This window comes from Oncorhynchus kisutch, linkage group LG9 (assembly GCF_002021735.2).
Source record: "Oncorhynchus kisutch isolate 150728-3 linkage group LG9, Okis_V2, whole genome shotgun sequence".
NCBI classification, from domain to species: domain Eukaryota; kingdom Metazoa; phylum Chordata; class Actinopteri; order Salmoniformes; family Salmonidae; genus Oncorhynchus; species Oncorhynchus kisutch.
The window spans coordinates 20,377,990-20,397,531 of record NC_034182.2 but is presented as its reverse complement, the minus strand read 5'-3'; the positions used below and the strand labels follow the sequence as shown (position 1 = coordinate 20,397,531).

The 19,542-nt window shown below is 44.7% G+C and overlaps 1 pseudogene; it reads right to left on the bottom strand.

Moving 5' to 3' along the window:
- The window catches only part of LOC109896349 (retinal guanylyl cyclase 2-like), a 46,598-nt pseudogene that overhangs the window by 18,013 nt on the left and 9,043 nt on the right, over positions 1 to 19,542 (bottom strand).

Sequence of the window (19,542 nt, the reverse complement as noted above, 5' to 3'; positions counted from 1 at the left end):
CTTTAGCTGACACTAGGATTCTTCTTAACCTCACTGTGCTCTTTCAGTCAACTTTGCAGGACGGCCACTCCTAGGGAGAGTAGCAACAGCGCTGAACTTTCGCCATTTTATAAACAATTTGTCTTACCGTGGCCTGATGAACATCAAGGCTTTTAGAGATACTTTTGTAACCCTTATCAGCTTTATGCAAGTCAACAATTCTTAATCTTAGGTCTTCTAAGATCTCTTTTGTTCAAGGCATGGTTCACATCAGGCAATGCTTCCAGTGAATAGCAGCTCTAACCAACATCTCCAATCTCATCTCATTGATTGGACTCCACGTTAGCTGACTCCTCACTTCAATTAGCTTTTGGAGAAGTCATTAGCCTAGGGGTTCACATACTTTTTCCAACCTACACTGTAGTGTAGTGATATATTCAATATAGACAAGAAAAATACAATAATTTGTGTGTTATTAGTTTTAAACACACTGTTTGTCTATTGTTGTGACTTAGTTGAAGATCAGATCAAATGTTATGACCAATTTATGCAGAAATTGCAGTAATTCCAAAGGATTCACATACTTTTTCTTGCCACTGTACATTCAGTATACAAAACATTAAGAAGACCACCTTTTCCCCCCTCAGAAAAGCCTCAATTCATCGGTGCATGGACTCTACAAGGTGTCGAAAGCATTCCACAGGGAAGTTGGCCCATGTTGACTCCAATGCTTCCCTGGCATGTTGACTCCAATGCTTCCCATAGTTGTGTCAAGTTGGCTGGATGTCCTTTGGGTGGTGGACATGGGAAACTGTTGAGCGTGAAAAACCCAGCAGCGTTGTCGTTTTTGACACAAACCGGTACGCCTAGCATCTACAGCAGGTAGCCTAGTCGTTAGAGCGTTGGGCCAGTAACTGGAAGGTTGCTGGATTGAATTCCAGAGCTGACAAAGTAAAAACCTGTTGTTCTGCCCCTGAGCAAGACAGTTAACCCACTGATCCCTGGGTGCCGAAGACGTGGCTGTTGATTACGGCAGCCCCCTGCACCTCTGATTCAGAGGTGTTGGGTTAAATGCGGAAGACACATTTCAGTTGAATACATTCAGTTGGACAACTGACTAGGTATCCCCCGTTCAAAGGCACTTAAATCTTTTGACTTGCCCACTTTGATATGATTCACTGTCTGAATGGCACACATACACAATCCATGTCTCAATTCTCTCAAGGCTTAAAAATCCTCCTTTAACCTGTCTCCTCCAGTACACTGATTGAAGTGGATTTAACAAGAGACATCAATAAGGGATCATAGCTTTTCACCTGGATTCATCTGGTCAGCAAATGTCATGGAAAGAGCCATGTTTAGTTCACTCAGTGTAAAACTTGTATCATTGCCTTGTCTTGAAAACATGTTAATTTGATTCTGATTGGCCTTCTGCAGCGCCAGCTGTGCCATCAGAGACTCTGGGTTCGCGCCCAGGCTCTGTCGTAACCGGCCGCGACCGGGAGGTCCATGGGGCGACTCACAATTGGCCTAGCGTCGTCCGGGTTAGGGAGGGCTTGGTCGGTGGGGATGTCCTTGTCTCATCACGCACCAGCGACTCCTGTGGTGGGCCAGGCGCAGTGCGCGCTAACCAAGGTTGCCAGGTGCACGGTGTTTCCTCCGACACATTGGTGCAGCTGGATTCCAGGTTGGATGCGCGCTGTGTTAAAGAAGCAGTGCGGCTAGGTTGGGTTGTGTATCGGAGGACGCATGACTTTCAACCTTCGTCTCTCCCGAGCCCGTACGGGAGTTGTAGCGATGAGACAAGATAGTAGCTACCACAACAATTGGACACCACAAAATTGGGGAGAAAAAGGGGTAAAAAAAATGAAAAAGATTCTGATTCATCTCTACATCTAATAAAGTACACAAACATACTAAGTCAAAGATCTTGTCGAAGCATGGCCATCTGTCTGGCTGGCTGTTCCTTCCATCACTGTTTCATCAGCTGGGTACACTCCATGGGGCGTAGTCAGGGTAGACCACTAGATGACACAGCGGAGGGGGCTTACGGATCTTCTGGATCAACTCTGGAGGGGCAAAGATCAAAAGGACAGACTAGTCCGGTATATTTTACCTGCTGTTGTTGTGCTAGCTGATTAGCTGTTGTCTCACCTACTGTTTTAGCTAGCTTTCCCAATTCAACACCTGTGATTACTGTATGCCTCGCTGTATGTCTCTCTCAAATGTCAATATGCCTTGTATACTGTTGTTCAGGTTAGTTATCATTGTTTTAGTTCACAATGGAGCCCCTAGTTCCACTCTTCATACCCCTGATAACTCCTTTGTCCCACCTCCCACACATGCGGTGACCTCACCCATTACTACCAGCATGTCCAGAGATACAACCTCTCTCATCATCACCCAGTGCCTGGGCTTACCTCCGCTGTACCCGCACCCCACCATACCCCTGTCTGCGCATTATGCCCTGAATATATTCTACCATGCCCAGAAACCTGCTCCTCTTATTCTCTGTCCCCAACGCTCTAGGCGACCAGTTTTGATAGCCTTTAGCCGCACCCTCATACTACTCCTTCTCTGTTCCGCGGGTGATGTGGAGGTAAACCCAGGCCCTGCATGTCCCCAGGCACCCTCATTTGTTGACTTCTGTGTTCGAAAAAGCCTTGGTTTCATGCATGTCAACATCAGAAGCCTCCTCCCTAAGTTTGTCTTACTCACTGCTTTAGCACACTCTGCTAACCCTGATGTCCTTGCTGTGTCTGAATCCTGGCTCAGGAAGGCCACCAAAAATTCAGAGATTTCCATACCCAACTATAACATCTTCCGTCAAGATAGAACTGCCAAAGGGGGAGGAGTTGCAGTTTACTGCAGAGATGGCCTGCAAAGTAATGTCATACTTTCCAGGTCCATACCCAAACAGTTCGAACTACTAATTTTGAAAATTACTCTCTCCAGAAATAAGTCTCTCACGGTTGCCGCCTGCTACCGACCCCCCTCAGCTCCCAGCTGTGCCCTGGACACCATTTGTGAATTGATCGCCCCCCATCTAGCTTCAGAGTTTGTTCTGTTAGGTGACCTAAACTGGGATATGCTTAACACCCCGCCAGTCCTACAATCTAAGCTAGATGCCCTCAATCTCACACAAATCATCAAGGAACCCACCAGGTACAACCCTAACTCTGTAAACAAGGGCACCCTCATAGACGTCATCCTGACCAACTGGCCCTCCAAATACACCTCCGCTGTCTTCAACCAGGATCTCAGCGATCACTGCCTCATTGCCTGTATCCGCTACGGAGCCGCAGTCAAACGACCACCCCTCATCACTGTCAAGCGCTCCCTAAAACACTTCTGTGAGCAGGCCTTTCTAATCGACCTGGCCCGGGTATCCTGGAAGGACATTGACCTCATCCCGTCAGTTGAGGATGCCTGGTCATTCTTTAAAAGTAACTTCCTCACCATTTTAGATAAGCATGCTCCGTTCAAAAAATGCAGAACTAAGAACAGATACAGCCCTTGGTTCACCCCAGACCTGACTGCCCTCGACCAGCACAAAAACATCCTGTGGCGGACTGCAATAGCATCGAATAGTCCCCGTGATATGCAACTGTTCAGGGAAGTCCGGAACCAATACACGCAGTCAGTCAGGAAAGCTAAGGCCAGCTTCTTCAGGCAGAAGTTTGCATCCTGTAGCTCCAACTCCAAAAAGTTCTGGGACACTGTGAAGTCCATGGAGAACAAGAGCACCTCCTCCCAGCTGCCCACTGCACTGAGGCTAGGTAACACGGTCACCACTGATAAATCCATGATTATCGAAAACTTCAATAAGCATTTCTCAACGGCTGGCCATGCCTTCCGCCTGGCTACTTCAACCTCGGCCAACAGCTCCGCCCCCCCCCGCAGCTCCTCGCCCAAGCCTCTCCAGGTTCTCCTTTACCCAAATCCAGATAGCAGATGTTCTGAAAGAGCTGCAAAACCTGGACCCGTACAAATCAGCTGGGCTTGACAATCTGGACCCTCTATTTCTGAAACTATCTGCCACCATTGTCGCAACCCCTATTACCAGCCTGTTCAACCTCTCTTTCATCTCGTCTGAGATCCCCAAGGATTGGAAAGCTGCCGCAGTCATCCCCCTCTTCAAAGGGGGAGACACCCTGGACCCAAACTGTTACAGACCTATATCCATCCTGCCCTGCCTATCTAAGGTCTTCGAAAGCCAAGTCAACAAACAGGTCACTGACCATCTCGAATCCCACCGTACCTTCTCCGCTGTGCAATCTGGTTTCCGAGCCGGTCATGGGTGCACCTCAGCCACACTCAAGGTACTAAACGACATCATAACCGCCATCGATAAAAGACAGTACTGTGCAGCCGTCTTCATCGACCTCGCCAAGGCTTTCGACTCTGTCAATCACCATATTCTTATCGGCAGACTCAGTAGCCTCGGTTTTTCGGATGACTGCCTTGCCTGGTTCACCAATTACTTTGCAGACAGAGTTCAGTGTGTCAAATCGGAGGGCATGCTGTCCGGTCCTCTGGCAGTCTCTATGGGGGTGCCACAGGGTTCAATTCTCGGGCCGACTCTTTTCTCTGTGTATATCAATGATGTTGCTCTTGCTGCGGGCGATTCCCTGATCCACCTCTACGCAGACGACACCATTCTATATACTTTCGGCCCGTCTTTGGACACTGTGCTATCTAACCTCCAAACAAGCTTCAATGCCATACAACACTCCTTCCGTGGCCTCCAACTGCTCTTAAACGCTAGTAAGACCAAATGCATGCTTTTCAACCGGTCGCTGCCTGCACCTGCATGCCCGACTAGCATCACCACCCTGGATGGCTCCGACCTAGAATATGTGGACGTCTATAAGTACCTAGGTGTCTGGCTAGACTGCAAACTCTCCTTCCAGACTCATATCAAACATCTCCAATCGAAAATCAAATCAAGAGGAGGCTTTCTATTCCGCAACAAAGCCTCCTTCACTCAAGCCGCCAAGCTTACCCTAGTAAAACTGACTATCCTACCGATCCTCGACTTCGGCGATGTCATCTACAAAATGGCTTCCAACACTCTACTCAGCAAACTGGATGCAGTCTATCACAGTGCCATCCGTTTTGTCACTAAAGCACCTTATACTACCCACCACTGCGACTTGTATGCTCTAGTCGGCTGGCCCTCGCTACATATTCGTCGCCAGACCCACTGGCTCCAGGTCATCTACAAGTCTATGCTAGGTAAAGCTCCGCCTTATCTCAGCTCACTGGTCACGATGGCAACACCCATCCGTAGCACGCGCTCCAGCAGGTGTATCTCACTGATCATCCCTAAAGCCAACACCTCATTTGGCCGCCTTTCGTTCCAGTACTCTGCCTGTGACTGGAACGAATTGCAAAAATCGCTGAAGTTGGAGACTTTTATCTCCCTCACCAACTTCAAACATCAGCTATCTGAGCAGCTAACCGATCGCTGCAGCTGTACATAGTCTATTGGTAAATAGCCCACCCTTTTCACCTACCTCATCCCCGTACTGTTTCTATTTATTTACTTTTCTGCTCTTCTGCACACCAATATCTCTACCTGTACATGACCATCTGATCTTTTATCACTCCAGTGTTAATCTGCAAAATTGTAATTATTTGCCTACCTCCTCATGCCTTTTGCACACATTGTATATAGACCCCCCCTTTGTTTTCTACTGTGTTATTGACTTGTTAATTGTTTACTCCATGTGTAACTCTTTGTTGTATGCTCACACTGCTATGCTTTATCTTGGCCAGGTCGCAGTTGCAAATGAGAACTTGTTCTCAACTAGCCTACCTGGTTAAATAAAGGTGAAATAAAAAAATAAAAAAATAAATATTAAAGAAAAATACAGTAGCAACATGACTCTCGAGCAGTGTTTATTAATCCTGGTCCTGGGGACCTATAGGGATGCACATTTATGTTTGTCTCAACGCCACACACCTGACTCCACAGACCACGTTCCAAAGGATTGATGATGTGTTGAATATTTCAATCAGGTGTGTAGGATTAGGGCCTAAACTAAAATGTACCTCTCTTCAGGGGAACACTTCCTGTTACCTGTGCCAGGGTACTTTGGGTAATGTACTTTTATCTGCAGCAGACTGCTCCAGCATGCAGAAGGTCGGCCCACTCATGCCCACTTCCTGTTTCTTGTACAGGTGTACTCTGCGTAATGTAGTCTCTTACCTGCAGCAGACTGCCCCATGTATGCAGAAGGGCGGGCCCCTCATAACCCCTTCCAATTACCACTTCCTGTTGCACACAACAAGCTTCCTCTGTCACAAGGGGTTGTATTGCTGATTTAAGATGCAATCGTCAACCCTGTAATTTTATTTGTCACGTAATAGGCACTTACTATAGTAATTATTTAATTTAACCTGTTGAGATGGGAAAATGTGTTTATGAAGTTGAACGTGCTCTTTGACAGAATGTTAAAATTAAGTGAAATCAAAAGTTTGTCGACCAAGATACCCTTCCCAAAAAGGCACTGAATCGGTGGAAAGATCCACCAGTATTCATCATTTCCCAACCGTGAGTGCAAACAGTGGGGAATTGTCATAGACGCCCAGCAAAATAAGCCTACATGTTGTTTATGAGAGCATTTCACAATACTTGTTGGTTTGAGTTGGAGTCGAGTTGCTTAGCTGACCTTGTTGGTAAGCGACGGATTGATGAAGGTGATGTCGTTGAGGGTGAGCAGGATCTTGTTGGGACCCCGGCACAACCGGATGTCGTTAATGCTTCGCCTAAGAAACAAGAGACCTAGGACGTGTTCGTAAATTCTATCTGGAGTGCCAGAGTGCACTCTGGGCATTTGTAAATTCAGAGCGTTGTCAGATTGTCCCTTCCTAAATTCACAGCGCACACTAGACGCTCTGGCCAAGGAGTTCGGTTGATCCGAGCATTCTGATCTCTGACCTAACTTGCAGTGGTGGGAAAAGTACCCAACTGTCAAAAGTAAAGATACCATCATAGAAAATTACTAAAAGTTAAAGTGAAAGTCACCCAGAAAAATACTAACGTTACTTGAGTAAGTCTAAAACTATTTGGTTTTAAATATACTTAAGTATCAAAAGTATAAGTCATTTCAAATGGCTTATAATAAGACTGCACAATTCTCATTTTTTAAACGTTATTTACGGATAGCCAGGGGCACACTACAACAAGCATACATAATTTACAAATGAAGCATTTGTGTTTAGTGAGTCCTCTAGATCAGAGGCAGTAGGGATGACCAGGTACATTTGTGAATTGGACCACTTTCCTGTCCTGCTAAGCATTAAAAATGTAACAAGTACTTTTGGTTGTCAGGGAAGATGTATGGAGCAAAAAATACATCATTTTCTTTAGGAACGTAGTGAAGTAAAAGTAGTCAAAAATATAAATAGTAAAGTACAGATACCTAAGAAACAGATACTTAAGTACTTTACACCACTGCTAACTGGCTAACGTTGGCTAGCTACTTCCAGACACAAATGAGAGAACACCTCACTGACCATTTTACTCGCACTAGCAGAGTTAGTTAGGCTATTTTCATGTTATCCTGAGAGTTGGTGACTAACTGTGCTGCTGGCAACAATTTAATTATGCTTCTTTGCCAACGTTTAATGACACCGGCCATATTCAACGGGTGTTGAGCGTGAGTAAATTCATCAGTTATTCCGCGCTCTGGCACACTCAGACGAGTGCTCTGAAACAGTATGTCGCTGGAGATAATGAAAATGGAGGTTGAAAGGTGGTGTAATGGCCCTTTAAGATGTTAACAGTTAGGCATCAACTATCTTATTGGTTAGGTTTCCAGCCTAGGCAGTAAGTACAGAAGTAAATGTGAGGAGTGTATGTACAGTGCCTTCGGAAAGTATTCAGACCCTTTGACTTTCCACATTTTGTGACGTTACAGCCTTAATCTAATTTTACATTTTAATTTTTTCCCTCATCAATGTACACACAATACCCCATAATGACAAAGCAAAAACAGGTTTTTAGAAACTTCTTGGGTATGATGCTTGGGTTTCTCCCATTCTTCTCTGCAGATCCTCTCAAGCTGTGTCGGGTTGTATTGGGAGCATGGCTGCACAGCTATTTTTAGGACTCTCCAGAGATGTTTGATCGGTTTCAAGTCCGGGCCTCACGGACATTCAGAGACTTGTCCTGAATCCACTCTTGCGTTGGCTTGACTGCGTTTCAGGTTGTTGTCCTGTTGGAAGGGGAAACTTCACCCCAGTCGGAGGTCCTGAGTGCTCCGGAGAAAGTTTTCAGAAAGACAACCATCTCCACTGAGGAACTGTAGAGCTCTGTCAGAGTGACCATCTCCCTGACCAAGGCCCTTCTCCCCCGGTTGTTCAGTTTGGCCGGGAGGCCGGCTCTAGGAAGAGTTTATTTTACACCTTTATTTAACTAGGCAAGTCAGTTAACTCTAAAGGGTCGGTTGAGCTAATGTGATCAGCATGAGGTTGTTAAGTAACATGAAAATCTCCCAGGACATAGACATATCTGATATGGGCAGAAAGCGTACATTTTTGTTAATCTAACTGCATTGTCCAATTTACAGTAGTAATTACAGTGAAATAATACCATGCTATTGTTTGAGGATAGTGCACAGTTAGGACCTTGAAAATGTATTAAACCAATTAGGCACATTCGGGCAGTCTTGATACACATTTTTTTAACATAAATGCAATGGTTCATTGGATCAGTCAAACGTTGCAAACACACAGATGCCATCTAGTGGCCAAAATCTAAATAGCCCCTAGGCTGGAATAATACACTACAGCCTTTCAAAGATGGAAAAAAAATGTGCATGTTTTTTTTTGTATTCTCTTTTACTATATCTAATGTGTTATATTCTGCTAAAATAATTTCACATTTCCACAAATGTCAGTCTTTCCTTTCAAATGATATCAAGAATATGCATATCCTTGCTTCAGGTCCTTTGCTACAGGCAGTTAGATTTGTCATTTTAGGTGAAAATTAAAAGGGGCTGATGCTTAAGAGGTTTTAAGAACAAATTCTTATTTACAATGGTGGCCTACCCCGGCCAAACCTGGACGATGCTGGGTCACTTGTGCGCCGCCCTATGGGACTCCCAATCACGGCCGGTTGTGATACAGCCTGGAATTGAACCAGGGTCTGTAGTGACACCTCTAGCACCGAGATGCTGTGCCTTACACCACTGCGGAGTCTAGCTGGTTCCAAACGTCTTCCATTTAAGGTCTTGGGGACCTTCAATGTTGCAGAAATGTTTTGGTACCCTTCGACACAATCCTGTCTCAGAGCTCTACGGACAATGGCTCATGGCTTGTTTTTTGCTCTGCCATGCACTATGAACCCTTATATAGACAGGTGTGTGCCTTTCCAAATCATGTCACAGGTGGACTCCAATCAAGTTGTAGAAACATCTCAAGGATGATCAATGGAAACAGGATGCACCGGAGCTCAATTTCGAGTCTCATAGCAAAGGGCCTGAATACTTATGTAAATAAGATATTTTTCATAAAAGTGCAAAAATTCTACAAACCTGTTTTCGCTTTGTCATTATGGGGGTATTGTGTAGATTGCTGAGGATGATTATTTTTTAAATCCTTTTTAGAATAAGGCTGTAACATGACAAAAAATTGAAGGGGGTCAAGGGGTCTGAATATTTTCCCAAGGCACTGTATTGGCAGGTTGTAGAGCTTTACGTGATACAGTGGCTTGTACTTTATACAGCAGGGCTGTCCAACCCTGCTCCTGAAGAACTACCGTACTGTCGGTTTTCGCTCCAAACCCAGTTGTAACTAACCTGATTCAGCTTATCAACCAGCTAATTATTAGAATCAGATACACTAGATTAGGGTTGGAGTGAAAACCTACTGGATAGTAGCTCTCCAGGAACACGGTTGGAGAGCAGCAGCTATATACTGTGTATAGGAAGATAATGTTAGAGATGACTTGATGCAGTAGGTCAAAATAAACAAGACAAAAACAAGCTGGGCGAATCCCAGGAAGATCTCAACCGCTGAGAATGGATTCACACCATGTCAGCAACCATATCTATCCTGTAGGGGACGGGGTTATGGTTAACACGACCTCAGGTGGGCCAGGGTCGTGCTACTACAGTAGCACTAGTGCTAACCCTAACCTCATGTCTGCTCTCATGTCTAGCCTGTTGAACCATAACCTATATCATCAATACACCATCATAACCATAAACCAGGAATTGTGGATGTCTCTACCCAGGAACCTCAACCAATATTACAACAGTAATATAACTAAGCCTAGACTCAACATGTCAGCTGCTATGTCTATCTTGTAGGCATACAGTAGTGTTAGGGCCATACACACAACACCACCTCTAACCCACTCCTCCATTCCAACCTGTGTGGGTGGGCCTGAGGTCCCAGGTCTTCCCGTCTGTGTCCAGTACCAGATAGTCAGCCAAGCTAGCACCAGAGCTGTTGGTCCTCATGGGGTGGCTGAAGCCCCGGAAAGGAGTGGGCGTGTGTATCATCCAGATCGGTCATAATCCATTAAGGCTGTATCAGGTATGAAGTTAAGACCCAGATGCAGACAACAACGAATTAACAATGGTTTAATCATCCAACAGGGGCAGGCAATAGACAGGTCAAGGTGGGCAGGGGTCAGTAAACCAGAGGTGGGGCAATGGTAACGGGCGGCAGGCAGGCTCAGAGTCAGGACAGGCAAGGGTCAAAACCAGGAGGGCGAGAAAAAGAGCATCTGGGAAAAGCAGGCGCTGAGACAAAACCACTTGTTACTTGACAAACTGGGAACAGATGAACAGAGAGCACAGGTATAAATACATAGGGGGTAATGGGGAAGATGGGCAACACCTGGAGGGGGGTGGAGACAATCACAAAGACAGGTGAAACAGATCAGGGTGTGACAGGCTGAGTCACAAATGGCACACTATTTTCCTATATAGTGCACTACTTTTCACCAGCGACCTATTTGTATTTGTATTCATTACGGATCTCCATTAGCTGCTGCCAAGGCAGCAGATACTACTCTCCCTGGGGGTCTGGCAAAATTAAGGCAGTTATACAATTTTAAAAACATTACAACATTCATTACAGAATTCACAACACACTAAGTGTGTGCCCTCAGGCCCACACTCCACTACAACATATCTTTAACACAAAAGACATGTGTGTAGAGTGTGTGTGTATGCATGTGTCTGTGCCTATGTTGGTGTTGCTTCACAGTCCCTGCTGTTCCATAAGGTGTATTATTATCTGTTTTTAAAAATCTGATTCTACTGCTTGCACCAGTTACCTAATGTGGAATGGAGTTCCAAGTAGTCATGGCTCTATGTAGTACTGTGCGCCTCCCATAGTCTGTTCTGGACTTGAGGACTGTGAAGAGACCTCTGGTGGCATGTCTTGTGGGGTATGCATGGGTGTCTGAGCTGCGTGGGTCCTCCACCTTCTTGAGCTTGGCCAGGGTCGTTCTGACGCTACCTGGCATCATTACCGATGGTAACCACCAGTCTCACCGGCATCCCATGACTTCTCAGAGAGTTGGCCACCTTCAGAGAGGTCAGAGGTCACAGTTCCGAGTTCCTTATTGGACAGAAGTATAAAAACATGACATGTATTCTTAGTGCCCAACGCAGTAACATTCTGTTTAAAAATAAATAAAATATATACCAAAATAAATCATCATCATCATCATTATAATAATAATCCAGAATAAAGTTGAAATGTCATAGCTAATGCAAAACTGGCTGAAAAAGTAGGGACACTTCAAGTACACATCTGGCTACCAGGCTGTTATAAAAGAGGCATGTACTCTGCTAACCTCCCTGGCGGTCTCCGCCCAGCTGTCCTCTGCAGAGGCGGTGATGCCAACGTGTGCCCAGCGAAAGTGCTGCATGAGGCTGAGCAGCACTCAGGTGGGCCGGGGCATAGAGTGGGCAAAGGTAGGGTGACTCCGGCTCATAGCCAACACACCCCCACGAGAACAACGCCTGAGAAAAGGATTGCATAGAATGAATCGGAAAGAAATAGAATGGAATAGAATGGAACAGAATATATTACATGAATAGAATCCATCCATTACATTCACATTTACTACCACCACCGCTCACCGACATTGTCCTAGCCCATGCCTAGTAGCAATGCGGCGTCACAGTACCCAGGGTTGGCTGGCCCATGAACCCATCCAGAGCCCTGGATGTCTCACACTTCTCCTCCATGCCACAATCTAAAGTTGCCGCAAGTGAGAGGGCTGTTGATACGGTCGACCACCAGCCAAGCCGCCCCGCTCGGCAGCGCCTTAACGAAGAGAGGGTCACATGACCACAGCCCCACCACCCCGACACGGAAGCGGGCGGTATGAGCAGAGGATGGGCCAAGGGGACCAAGAGGTCCACTGACATCCCTGTCTTGCAGGAAATCACGCACAGAACGAGCAGTATGGCTAGTGGCATTGTCATGCTGGAGGGTGATGTCAGGATGAGCCTGAAGGAAGGGTACCACATGAGGGAGAAGGATGTCTTCCCTGTAACGCACAGCGTTGAGATTGCCTGCAATGAAAACCAGCTCAGTCCAATGATGCTATGAAAACACCGCCCCAGACCATGACGGACCCTCCACCTCCAAATCGATCCTGCTCCAGAGTACAGACCTACAGACTTCATTCCTTTGAAGATAAACACGAATCCAACCATCAACCCTGGTGAGACAAAACCGCGACTCGTCAGTGAAGAGCACTTTTTGCCAGTCCTGTCTGGTCCAGTGATGGTGTGTTTGTGCCCATAGGCAACGTTGTTGCCGGTGATGTCTGGTGAGGACCTGCCTTACAACAGGCCTACAAGCCCTCAGTCCAGCCTCTCTCAGCCTATTGTGGACAGTCTGAGCACTGATGAAGGGATTGTGCGATCCTGGTGTAACTGAGGTAGTTGTTGTGCCATCCTGTGCTTGTCCCGCAGGTGTGACGTTCAGATGTACCGATCCTGTGCAGGTGTTGTTACACGTGGTCTGCCACTGCGAGGTGGCTGTCCATCTAGTCTCCCTGGAGTGCTGTCTTAGGCATCTCACAGTACAGACATTGCAATTTATTGCCCTGGCCACATTTGCAATCCTCATGCCTCCTTGCAGCATACCTAAGGCACATTCACACAGATGAGCAGGGACCCTGGGCATCATTCCTTTGGTGTTTTTCAGTAGAAAGGCCTCTTTAGTGTCCTAAGTTTTCATAACTGTGACCTTAATTGCCTACCGTCTGTAAGCTGTTAGTGTCTTAACGACAGGTCGACAGGTGCATGTTCATTAATTGTTTATGGTTCATTGAACAAGTATGGGAAACCTTGTTTAAACCCTTCACAATGAAGATCTGTGAAGTTATTTGGATTTTTACTAATTATCTTTGAAAGACAGGGTCCTGAAAAAGGGAAGTTTATTTTTTTTGTTGAGTTTACGTATGAGATGAGTAATGCCAGATATGTAAACATTATTAAAGTGACTAGTGTTCCATTCCTTAAAGTGGCCAGTCTATGCCTATAGGCAGCAGCCTCTAATGTGCTAGTGATGACAGTTTAACAATCGAATGGCCTTGAGATAGGATTGCTGTGGAAGGCACAGAGATGCGGTCTCATCTCAAGGAGGCTAACACACACTACAAGCTGCTATATGCAGACTGCCAAGGCAGAGTCAAAGACGATGTTTTTAACATGTAGTCCCCATCTCCCTGTCAACATAGAAACAGAAAGACAAGAAGAGAATCATTATACAAATGCATTATGAATGCATTATAAATCAATCAACCGATCAATATTTGTTCTTAATGTAAGAATATTTAGGACGAGAGGTCAATATAGTGCTAAAGGTCTTAGAAGGACGAAAGTCAATAGAGTACTAACGATCAATGGAAAGAGTGTTTTTTTCTGGAATAGGGGATTAACTATCAATATTTGGTCAGAGACATGGGGTGAATTTCAGTCCGGGACTCATAGCTACATGGCAAGTTTTCTTTGGTCCAAATTGTTTATACATTGAACCTGAAATAGGATACTTGTTATTTGGCAATTTTTTTTTTTGCAAGGAATTCTAATTGGTCAACCACAGGCTTGGGCTGGGTTATAAAGTACATCCTGTCCCTTTGTTCACAAGAAAGAATCACAGGAGAGAATCACTGAAGAGAATCATTGAGGACAGGGGAGAATGAACATCTTCCTGTCAACATAACATCTCCTCTTTGAATAAACCAATTTTTCTCCCCCTGATTTGCTCTGGGGTCTGTGTTATTGAAGAGTAACATCAACTGTTAACACTTGGTGCCATGACCCGAATGAATTGGTCATGACAAACAACAAGAAAACTAATCAACTGTGTGTTGATCCAGAAGAAAGAGAGAAGGCTGAGCGAAACCCATGGGACCACGCAGCCGTCATACCGCTCAGGAAGAAGACGCGTTCTGTCTCCTAGAGATGAACGTACTCTGGTGCGAAAAGTGCAAATCTATCCCAGAACAAACACAAAGGACCTTGTGAAGATGCTGGAGGAAACAGGTACAAAAGTATCTATATCCACAGTAAAACGAGTCCTATATCGACATAACCTGAAAGGCCGCTCAGCAAGGAAGAAGCCATTGCTCCAAAACCGTCATAAAAAAGCCAGATTATGGTTTGCAACTGCACATGTGGACAAGATCGTACTTTTTGGAGAAATATCCTCTGGTCTGATGAAACAAATATAGAACTGTTTGGCCATAATGACCATCGTTATGTTTGGAGGAAAAAGGGGGAGTTGGTGGCTTTGACAGAAGCTTAACGATGACTTTACACTGAACCTAACATACAGGGAAAGACGGATTTGGCTTGCAGGCCTAACAGCAGCCAAGATAATGTGGTTGCCTTAAAATGGCAAGCCCCACACACTCCACACGTTTCCTCATTCATGGTCATAGCACAATTTGAACTATCAATCTCCCTCGACTGCATGGTGCAAAATCTGACAATATTAATGGACAATATTAACGGACAATATTAATATATTAGATGTATATTTGTGTTTTTTGTCGTCAACCAAAAAAATTACACAACTGGTTAGAACACCTACTCATTCAAGGGTTTTTCTTTATATTTACTATAGTGAATAATAGTGAAGACATCAAAAAACATATTTTTTATTTCATAGTTTTGATGTCTATTATATTATATTATGTAGTAACCAAAAAAAGTGTTAAATTATTTGAGATTTTTCAAATACCCACCCTTTGCCTTGATGATAGCCTTGCACACTCTTGGCATTCTCTCAACCAGCTTCATGAGGCAGTCACCTGGAATGCATTTCAATTAAAAGGTTTGCCTTGTTTTAAAGTATATTTGTGGAATTTATTTCCTTCTTGGAGCCAATCAGTTGTGTTGTGACAAGGTAGGGTAGGTATACAGAAAAAGACCAAGTCCATATTATGGCGAGAACAGCTCAAATAGGCAAAGACAGTCCATCAATCCTTTAAGACATGAAGGTCAGTCAATACGGAAAATTTCAAGAACTTTTAAAGTTTCTTCAAGTGCAGTCGCAAAAACCATCAAGCACAGTGATGAAACTGGCTCTCATGAGACTGGCTCTCATGAGGACTGCCACAGGAATGGAAGACCCAGAGTTACCTCTGCTACAGAGGATAAGTTTATTAGAGTTACCAGCCTCAGAAATTGCAGCCCAAATCAATATGAGATTTTTGGTTCCAACCGCTGTGTCTTTGTGAGACGCGGTTCAGGGTGAACGGATGATCTCTGCATGTATATATCCCACCATAAAGCATGGAGGAGGTGTTAACGTGTGGGAGTGCTTTGCTGGTAACACTGTCTGTGATTTATTGATAATTCAAGGCACACTTAACCAGTATGGCTACCACAGCATTCTGTAGCGATACGCCATCCCATCTCATTTGTTTTTCAACAGGACAATGACCCAACACACCTCCAGGCTGTGTAAGGGCTATTTTACTAAGAAGGACAGTGATGGAGTGCTGCATCAGATGACCTGGCCTCCACAATCCCCCGACCTCAACCAAATTGAGATGGAGAGCGAAGGAAAAGCAGGAAAAGCAGCCAACAAGTGCTCAGCATTGTCACGAATATCACCGAAGGTGGCTCCCCTTCCCGTTCGGGTGGCGCTCGGCGGTCGTCGTTACCGGTCTACTAGCTGCCACCGATCCCTTTTCCCTTTTCGTTTGGTTTTGTCTAATTGTTTTCACCTGTTCCTTGTTGGGGTTTTTGGGTTGGTGTTATTTAAGTTCGATTAGCCCGCTTGTGTTTCTGTTATGTAAGAGGTGTCCTTTATTATTGTGGGTTTTCCGCTGTCCGGTTAGATACCAGTGTGTACTTAGGTGGAGTGTATTACGCCTGTGTTCGGCATCACCTATTGTACGTTTTCGGTTGGACATTAAAGCATGTTTTTTCCTGTATCCTCTGCTCTCTGCGCCTGACTCCAACACCCATTCACTCTTTGAGCGTTACAAGCATATGTGGGAACTCGTTCAAGACTGTTGGAAAAGCATTCCAGGTGAAGCTGGTTGAGAGAATACCAAGGGTGTGCAAAGCTGTCATCAAAGCAAAGGGTGGCTATTTGACAAATCTCAAATATAAAATATATTTAGATTTGTTTAACCCTTTTTCGTGTTATTTTCATATTTTTGATGTCTTCACTATTATTCTGCAATGTAGAAAATAGAGAAAATACTCATGAGTGAGTATGAATGAGTATGTGTTCTAAAACTTTTGACCGGTAGTGTATAAAAACAGGAAATGTTTTTACATTAGGCCTATCTTTAACCTGTATCTTCAACCTTATTTTGCTATTTGTAGGTAGGCCTACTTCAGCTGACCAGACACATCTGCCCAGGTAGTGTGGGGCCGAAGTTACTTTGTAGTGTTACTTTGTAGTGGGACAAATCATGTATCTCAATCTCAACATAATAACCCTATTGTTCTACCACTGGACGTTCTGGAACAGAGCACAGCACCAAGCACATGATACGCAGGCTCTAACCTAACATTCCATCTTGTTTTTCCATGTCCAGCCTGGCCGTGGAGACATTCTGATTTATTCTGTATTTTACAATTCTGGAACTCTCTTTGAAACAGATAGAAAATAGGAAACTGTCTGTACTCAGTTGCAACACTCACTGCTGAGTTCCAAACTGCCTCTGGGAGTAACATCAGCACAAGAACTGTTCTTCGGGAGCTTCATGAAATGGGTTTCCATGGCCCGAGCAGCCGCACACAAGCCTAAGATCACCATGCACCATGCACAGATCACCGCCATTGGACTCTGGAGTGATGAATCACGCTTCACCATCTGGCAGTTCGACGGACAAATCTGGGTTTGGTGGATGCCAGGAGAACCCTACCTTCCCCAATGCATAGTGCTAACTGTAACGTTTGGAAGAAGAGGAATATTGGTCTGCGGCTGTTTTTAATGGTTTGGGCTAGGGAAATCTAACGCTACAGCATACGCTGACATTCTAGACCCTTTCTGGGATTACAACTTAGTGGCAACAGTTTGGGGAAGGCCCTTTCCTGTTCCAGCATGACAATGCCCCCATGCACAAAGTGAGGTCCATACAGAAATAGGTTGTCAAGATCGGTGTGGAAGAACTTTACTGGCCTGCACAGATCCCTGACCTCAACCCCATCGAACACCTTTGTGATGAATTGAAATGCCGACAGTGATGTTCCAACATCTAATGGAAAGCGTTCTCAAAAGAGTGGAGGTTGTTCTAGCAGCAAAGGAGGGACCAACTCCATATTAATACCCATTTCCCATATATTTTGGAACGAGCAGGAGTCCACATACTTTTGGTCATGTAGTGTATCTTCTAGCCATATTAAGGGAATGGGAAAGGGAAACCTGGTCAGTTCAACAGGATGCCTTCAACTGAAATGTGTCTTCCGCATTTTACCCAACCCCTCTGATTGGATTGGTGTGTGTGTGTGTCAGTCAGGATAGCAAAGTTAGGCTACAAAACATTGTATGACACCAGGATGCACTTAAACACCTAAGGTCAGTGTTATGTTTTACTTTATAATTTACACCTTCAGATTTGGGAGTAAGTTGATCCTAGACCTGCTCCTATCTTTCGGCAACTTCTACCTACAGCATCCGGATTTTCAGTTATTCTTCTTGAAGCTAGAGGGCAGCACAAGATAGCAACTTCAGTGGTTCATTCTCATTGGGTAACTGTTCTTCAATGGAATTCCCATGTGTAACTCTGAGTATAGAGTTACATTCTGGAACTCTATAATGATAGAAAACAGATTCTGATTTTGCAGGCCCTTACCTCATTCACCCAGACTTACTTAACCAACTCACTGTGATAAGCTAGCTTGTACTATGTGGTGTTGGGAACAAACAACGAGATTTAAGTGAGTTTTGGGCTTGGCAAGCACTGTTGAACATAATCTGTAGCATCGGTTCCCTTGTTCCCCTCTCTCTTTCTTTGTCCCACCCCTCGCTCACTCTCTCTCTTCCTCACCTTCTCTCTCTTACCAGTTCTCTCATTCTGAAAATGGCATCATCATGAATCTGTCACGTGACAGAGAGAATGAACTGTGTGAAAGACCATTAGAGAGGGAAACAGATTGGCAGAAAAGAGTGATGTGAGTGAGTGTGGGAAAGGGAGAGAAAGAGAATGAAAGACAGAACGCCGAACACCCGAGAGGTTGTATCCAAGTCCTTATTGAGGATGACAGAGGTGACATGCTCTCTCTCTCTATCTCTCTCCCCCCTTCCCATGACATTACTAACAGCAGCAGTCTGCCAATACTAACAGGTCCAGATGTTAGTAGGGAGACTGACTACCAAGGGCTTCTCAAATGGCACCCTATTCTCTACGTACTGTATATAGTGCAGAACTTTTGACCAGGGCCCATAGGACTAATGTCAAAAGTAGTGCACTACACTCTAAGAAAAAATAGTTTTTTGACTGTCCCCATAGGATAACCCTTTTCTTCAAAGGGTTCTCCTATGGGGACACCCAAAGATCCCTTTTAGGTTCTAGATAGCACCTTTTTTTCTAAGAGTGTTACCATTTTTATTCTCTATCTGCATCGTTGGGAAGGGCTCGTAAACAAGCATTTCATGGTGAAGTCTACACCCGTTGTATTCGGCACATGTGACAAATAACATTTTATTTGGTAACATTTTCAGTCAAAGGTTGTTCCCTACATAGGGAATAGGGTGCCATTTGGGACGATACACCGAGCCACGTACTGTCAGTGATGGATGGTTCCCGAAGACATGGCTATCTCCTAGTAAGACCATATTGAGACATCATCGCCCATTGTCCCTTGAGTCTTGTCTGATGCTGTCCACAACAGTCTGTCTCTCTTCTTAGGGAGGATGATGATTGATCAAAAATAATAATAATGGCAATGACAATCTGGACCTCAAAGATTGTAGTATTATTTTTGAGGATATTGTTTTATTGTAATGTGGGTTCATTGTAATGATTTTGATGAGCAAGGCCACACTTCCAAGACTTTGAACTTGAACCACAGAGTTTAAAGGGGCAATCTACGCTTTGTACATCAA